Source organism: Aptenodytes forsteri, unplaced genomic scaffold (genome assembly GCF_000699145.1).
Source record: "Aptenodytes forsteri isolate BGI_AS27 unplaced genomic scaffold, ASM69914v1 Scaffold57, whole genome shotgun sequence".
Classification (NCBI taxonomy): domain Eukaryota; kingdom Metazoa; phylum Chordata; class Aves; order Sphenisciformes; family Spheniscidae; genus Aptenodytes; species Aptenodytes forsteri.
Genome location: NW_008796220.1, coordinates 3,362,793 through 3,368,792, shown reverse-complemented (window position 1 = coordinate 3,368,792; position 6,000 = coordinate 3,362,793). Strand labels below are relative to the sequence as shown.

General features: G+C 40.2%; 1 protein-coding gene across 1 annotated transcript in view; it reads left to right on the top strand.

The window, feature by feature from the left end:
* The first annotated feature begins 79 nt into the window (after positions 1–79).
* The window catches only part of SUPT3H (SPT3 homolog, SAGA and STAGA complex component), a 292,512-nt gene continuing 286,591 nt past the window's right edge, over positions 80–6,000 (top strand). The window contains exon 1 of the mRNA XM_019474573.1: positions 80–254. The gene's annotated coding sequence lies outside the window, so the exon portion shown is untranslated. The remainder of the gene's footprint in view (positions 255–6,000) is intronic.

The following is a 6,000-nucleotide window of genomic DNA, read 5'->3' as shown; positions in this document are numbered from 1 at the left end:
GGGGGAGAGAGAGGCCGCCGTTTTTCGTCCCCCTCATTTCTTGCCTCGGTCCAGGCGGCGCGTGGAGGGGAAGGGACGAGGTTCAGTTCCTGCCCCTCGCTTTCCCCTTTCGGATAGCCGCACACGGGGTGGGGGGAACTGGGCACCACCAAGCCAGGCTGCTTCTTCCTTCCTTCCTTATTCCCTCCCCTGCACACCTCAGCCTCTTCCTCATCCATCCATCCATCCATCCATCCCTGGGGGTGAGCCTTTGAGTGAGTCATCAGCGAGGGCACGCAATTAGACAATGTGTTGCTGTTAACTAACTTAGCAAGGCTGCTCATTTTTGGGGCCTTCAGAAATACTAACCTCGCGGGTTCCAGTCAGCGATACCTGTGAAGTGTTGCTTGGCGGGAGGGGGCGGCGGGGGTTGCCTGTGGGCGCGGGGGCTTCTGCTAACTCCATCTGTGTTCGCGGTTTTGCGTTTTGTAGGTCGCGCTGGCCAGATGTGAGCAGCAGCGTGCGAAGTGTAACCACCGTGTGGGTATGTGGCTGGCAGCCTGGCGAAGGGACTCCTCCGCATAAAGCGGTCCCGCTCTGGTGTCGAAGCCAAGATGCTGAGAAGCGGCCCTGCCTTCAACCCAGGCAGCAATGCTGCCTGGTACCCGGCTGCCAGCTCGCTCCCACATCTGCAGCCTCCTAACCGTGCGATTTTGGGTGGAAGTGCTAGACCTGGGGTTACTCGCTGCTGGGAGGTTGCAGTGAGCAGCTTTTGCTATGTTTTGCTCTTGCATTGGTTTTCTCGTGGCCTGTGGTGTTACGTGCATTGGACCCTGCCCTGTTCGTTTTGTTGTCTTGCAACTAATCTTGAAGGTGTTTCTAGAACTTTTTTTTTTATTGCAGACTTAAAATTATGTGACGGGGGCCAGGCTTTGGCCTGCAGTATGCCATGTACTGTTGGGTATTACTGATTTCTTCCTGTCGCTCTGATGCTGGGAAATGTCAGTAGTTCGTAATTTTTCTCAGGAGGAAGTGGATTTTATGTATTTTGCACAAACAGGCGTGGTGGTTTATTAACAGGAACCCTGTAATATTCCTTCTAGAAATTATTAGTCCTTACAGAAATTACTGGTAAATGCTAAAAACCTAGGAATGACAGCTAGTCGAGAAGAGTACTTCTCTGTGTAGGCTTTAAGTGGTTTTGCCACTAGCTGACTATATCTTTATACATCCTAGGTACAGATCAACTGCTTATAAGTTCCTAGAAATTATACAAATGAATGCTTTGCAGTCTATGAATGCAAAGCACAATATACACGCAAAATATGTGTGTGTGTATGTGAAGGGGAGGTAAGAACCTGATGTTGCGGACAACCAAGTTTGCTGTACAGCATTAGTATTAATGATTTATTGTGAGACATTTGATTTCCTAAGAGTGAATCTGTTTCAAGGTTTGCAGTAATGCTGGTGATATGCTTAAATTTTCTTTTGAAGTCTTTGATCTAACTCCCACATCATTCTCTTTCTCTGTACAGGCCTCTCTTTCCCTTTGGCTTAAGGCACTGCACCCTTTGCAGTGCTAACTTACTTGGCAGAGTGCAGTGCACCCTCCCTTTCTCCCTTTTTGCGTATCTTTCTTCATTGTTGGCCAGAGCCAAGTGGCATGGAAGGCAGTGTCAGTCTTTCTGTTAACTTTGGTGGACTTTGCACAGGCTCATATTTGCGTGATACTAATATGCAAATCAGATTTTACTTTATTTTCGTTCCTTTTTGTCTTGCGTATTGTTGCTGTGTAGATGGGAATGCTGATGTTAAAAGTAGCATTTCCAACTGTAACAGTATTTATTTATGGCTTTCTGAAAGCCCCATCTCTGTGTCCTGTGAAAATGTTACGTTTCATTTAGATAAAGCAATTTTTAGCCATGATGATTCTGAAGAAAAGCTTGAGGTGTAACCAGAATATGGTAAAGAGGCAGGAGGAAAAACTCAGTCATGTCTCTGAGAAATAAACAAGAAATCCCTCTATGCTTTACTGGCATTTTACTTGTGATTTTCAAATATATGGATTTGGAAACATTGCTTAGGGTTTAACAGGATTCAGTAGCCTTTAGATTATTTGCTAAGCCTCTGAGTGTCATAACCAACTGAATTACTCTCATGGGCTCAATTTTGAATAACATAGAATGGAGCTGTCTGAAACTTGATTAGTCAATTAGTAACTTGTCAGTATAAGCAAGCTGTAATTTAGTAAGCTACAAGTGTTTTAAGAATTAGTTACATAAAATAGTCTAGAGTAACACTGAACATTGTTCATGTTATTGCTGTTCTGATGTGATGCCCTCAAGCAGTGAGACCAGCTAGACAGTGTCTTTCTAGGTCATTATCGCAAGGGTGTTTTAAGGCATGAGGCCAAACCCAAGCAGTGTAATTATACTGTAGAAACTAATTGAGTTGATGCTCTTGTTGCAATTGTGAAATATCCAAACATGTAGATATACAAAGTATGTAAAGAAAAGGAAACTAGTTAGGCCTATGTTCTCATGGAACCAGGCAGTAGTGACTCAGTTACGAACTTATCTGGAGCTGATCAGAAAACTGCATGTCAAAGGTACTGAAAATGATATCGATTAGATCTGCAATCTGTGTTTCAGATACTTGGCATTCATAGTGCTACATGTAATCATTATTAATTTGAAGTACTAATCTTAGTACGTGTTCATTTGCAAGCTAACGCAGAATAAATTTCTATTTATATATAATCTTTGGCTTTTCTCTACCCCTGTATTTTGCATACGTTTGAAGTATTACGTTTGATTACGATCAGACATTCACAGAGTCAACTGCAAAGTTTTTAGTTCACACAGCTCCTTAAACGGTCACAGATGAAGTAACAGTAATGGTAAAAATAGGCCAAGAGCTTGTATGGAAGAGGTCATTTGAAGCACCTGGGTATTGGCCTAACTCTTGTTAATGTCTCTCAGGTAAGTCATAAGAATTATCAATACAGCTCTCCAGTGTTAAGTGCTTTTAAAAATCATGTGCTTAAGTTGCGAAGAAAAATGAGTATTTTCAAGTAAACAAGAATACATTTCAGCGGAAACCTCTTGCGCATCATCTGTGACTGTGAGATTTCTGAAAGAAGTTGGTGTCCTGAACGTTACTGACTTACTGTTAGACCTACTTCTTAAGAGCTAATTTTCATGGTTGTAACTTACATTAAAGCTGTGGCTGTTTTTCTGTAGTTTTTCCTTGTGCTAGATGTTGTGCAAATAAGCAACAATGGAGGTAGACATTTCCTGCTCTAGAAGATTTAGACTTATGATGGCAAACTGTGATTTCAGAAAGGAGAGGAACAATAAGAATTGGAGAAAATTCTTATAATCTCAGCTATGTATTTGGCTAGTCATTCTTCATTAGGAATTTTTGATACATACATTGATGCCCTAACTCGAGGGCAGCAATGGGGCAAAGTATGAAATGCCTGATATGCCAGAATGTTCAGTTAAGGTCACGGTGGAACCATATTATGAAATGATTTTAATTGTATTTCAAATAGTGAACTAAACACAGCTCAGGGTGATGTGAAAGGAGGAGGATCGGTGTAATCAGTGTGATAGGTTGGGAAGATGATGCCGTCTTGACAGGAGTTGAACAGATGGAGGCAGGTGAAGGTCTAGAGAGAGAAATTATACCCAGGAAAGTACCGCCTTCTTACCGTTAGCTTTAAACTATAAACTTGGTTGTGCTTTACAGAGAATCCAACTGCATTAGCGAAACCTTAAATTTTAAGTTACTTTAGATGGAACTAAAGGTAGATGGGAACCATGAGGGCTAATAGATTTGCTTGTTGGCAAATGAGCAGTAAAGCATACTGGCAGAACTAACTTGACATCTGCGTATTCATATAGAAATGTTATATTCTTCAGGAAAAAGTAAAATGCTGAGTAAGTTACAGGTTGAGGTCTGTTCATCTTTGCATGCTGGAGTCAAGTATGTAAGTTCCTAATGACTTGAAGCCGTTTTTTATCACAAGACTTGCAAGCACACCTTATATTTCCTTCACTGAAAATTGTGGTTACTGCAGGAAGGTCATGGTCATTAAATTGCATGTCTATACAATTATTAAATAATTGGTGTGGAAGATTCAGAACACTACTAAAATGATGCATTTTGAAAAAAATAATTGCTAGTCCAAACAAAGGTTTGGTTACAGGAGCCAGATTCTGGAAGCTATGGAAACTTTGCTGTTAGTTACAGGTTGTCTGGTCTTTACACTGTTTTGTTAAAGCATTTTTAGGAAGGAAGAAAAAGTCATTGGTCCTTAATTTGCAGTGCCATTAAACTGCCAAATGTGGCATGGAGTTCTGCAAAAAGTGCTGCGCGTTCAATTCAGAGGGAGGTGGGCATATGCATTAGATTAATTTTCCCTGCTTTCTTGGTTAAAAATAAATAAATCACTTCTGGGGAAGGACAGAGCTCTGATTAGACTCAGTTAGAAACTATGAGAAGTGTTTGTAAACATCTCCAGATGTGGAGGCATACCTCTTATGTAAGATTATGCTGTATGTTTCTCAATCTCAAATAAAATAGTTACATCTGTGTATTAATATTCTTTCAGTAGTCCAGACCATTCTGTGGTCTGTTTCAGAAGAGGCTTAAATAACTGTCATGTCTAACTCATGGATGGACAAATAATAGCTTAAAATACGAGGACATGCAGAGTAATTTTAAGTAAAATACAGCGGCTGTTATGCAGAAAAGAGTCAGAAGGTTATGCTTTAGTCTGTAGTTGGTTAGTGACTTTTCTTTCCCTGCAGTCAGTAGGGGAGAGTTGTGCTTGTTTACTGCTTTCATTTAAGGTCTTTGGTAAAATTAATGCACAAAGATACTTTCTTATGAGATGTAGAAGTGAACATTAAGGATTATTTTATCTCCACGGATGCAGAACAGGGCAGTTTTAAAGATAAAATCAATAAGATGCATTTTATTCTTTGGACCAAAGTCTATGCTTACATGTATTTGAAAATTTGTTTTACCCTTTGTTATCAGATACGCGTGTTTCTTCTGTAACTTCTAAATGGGAATGAATGACTGAGTTGTCTTACAAGTGGAAAGGGGGAAATGATGTTCAATTGTATTCCTTATATTTGTGTGGGCTTTCCAAGCATGTTTCATTCCAAGAAAGAGTGTCACGGTTAAAGATGAGATGCTTATTTGTCTGGGTGGTGAAAGCTGAGCTGTGCATTGACAGCTGTAAGATGAATATTTCTTTCTGGTATTCACTTTAAAATAAAACTATCATAAGCATCCAGTCTATCAGGTAATAAATGGAAGCAGCAGCAGCAGATGTAATGTGTTATCCTTAGCATGAATAGTGCATGCATTCCACTTCGTGATACTTGTTAATTAATTAAAAAAATGAAAGAAAGCTGAGATTGCATCCCTAGCTTTGAACAATGTTATTGTGTGCAGACCTGATGCAGATGTGTCACTGCCTGCCCACAGATTGCTTCTAATTCCTGGATTTGGTCTGGCCGTTCCTTGAAAGTTTGTGCCTTTGCTTTATCTGCTTGGCTTTTAAGAGGCCGTGTCTAGGGAATATGGAAGTTATCTTACTGCCTATAAGCAAAGCCATTTCTCAGTTGTTACACAAGAAGCTGATGTTTTGGACCTGAACAGGTTCGAGGATGATAAAGGAGTTTCATTATACATTTTGAATCATAAATGTGTTGTAAAATCTAGGTCATCCGTGCACTGTGCTTATCTGAGACCCTTTAGAGTGTTTCTACTTCCAGCCTGCTTGAACAGCTCAGGTGAACTTAAGGACTTAATACTCTAGTGTTTTAATTTTCAGTTATTCCATGCTACTGGGAGAGTGGGTGATCAGCAAAACAATATATGTACTCCAGTATTTGGTTATGGGTTACTGGATTTTTTTAACATTTATTTATTTATTTTATAATTTTGAGCATACACTTAGAAAGCCAGTCTTGCATGTGTTCAACAGGGTTTATGGTTGTG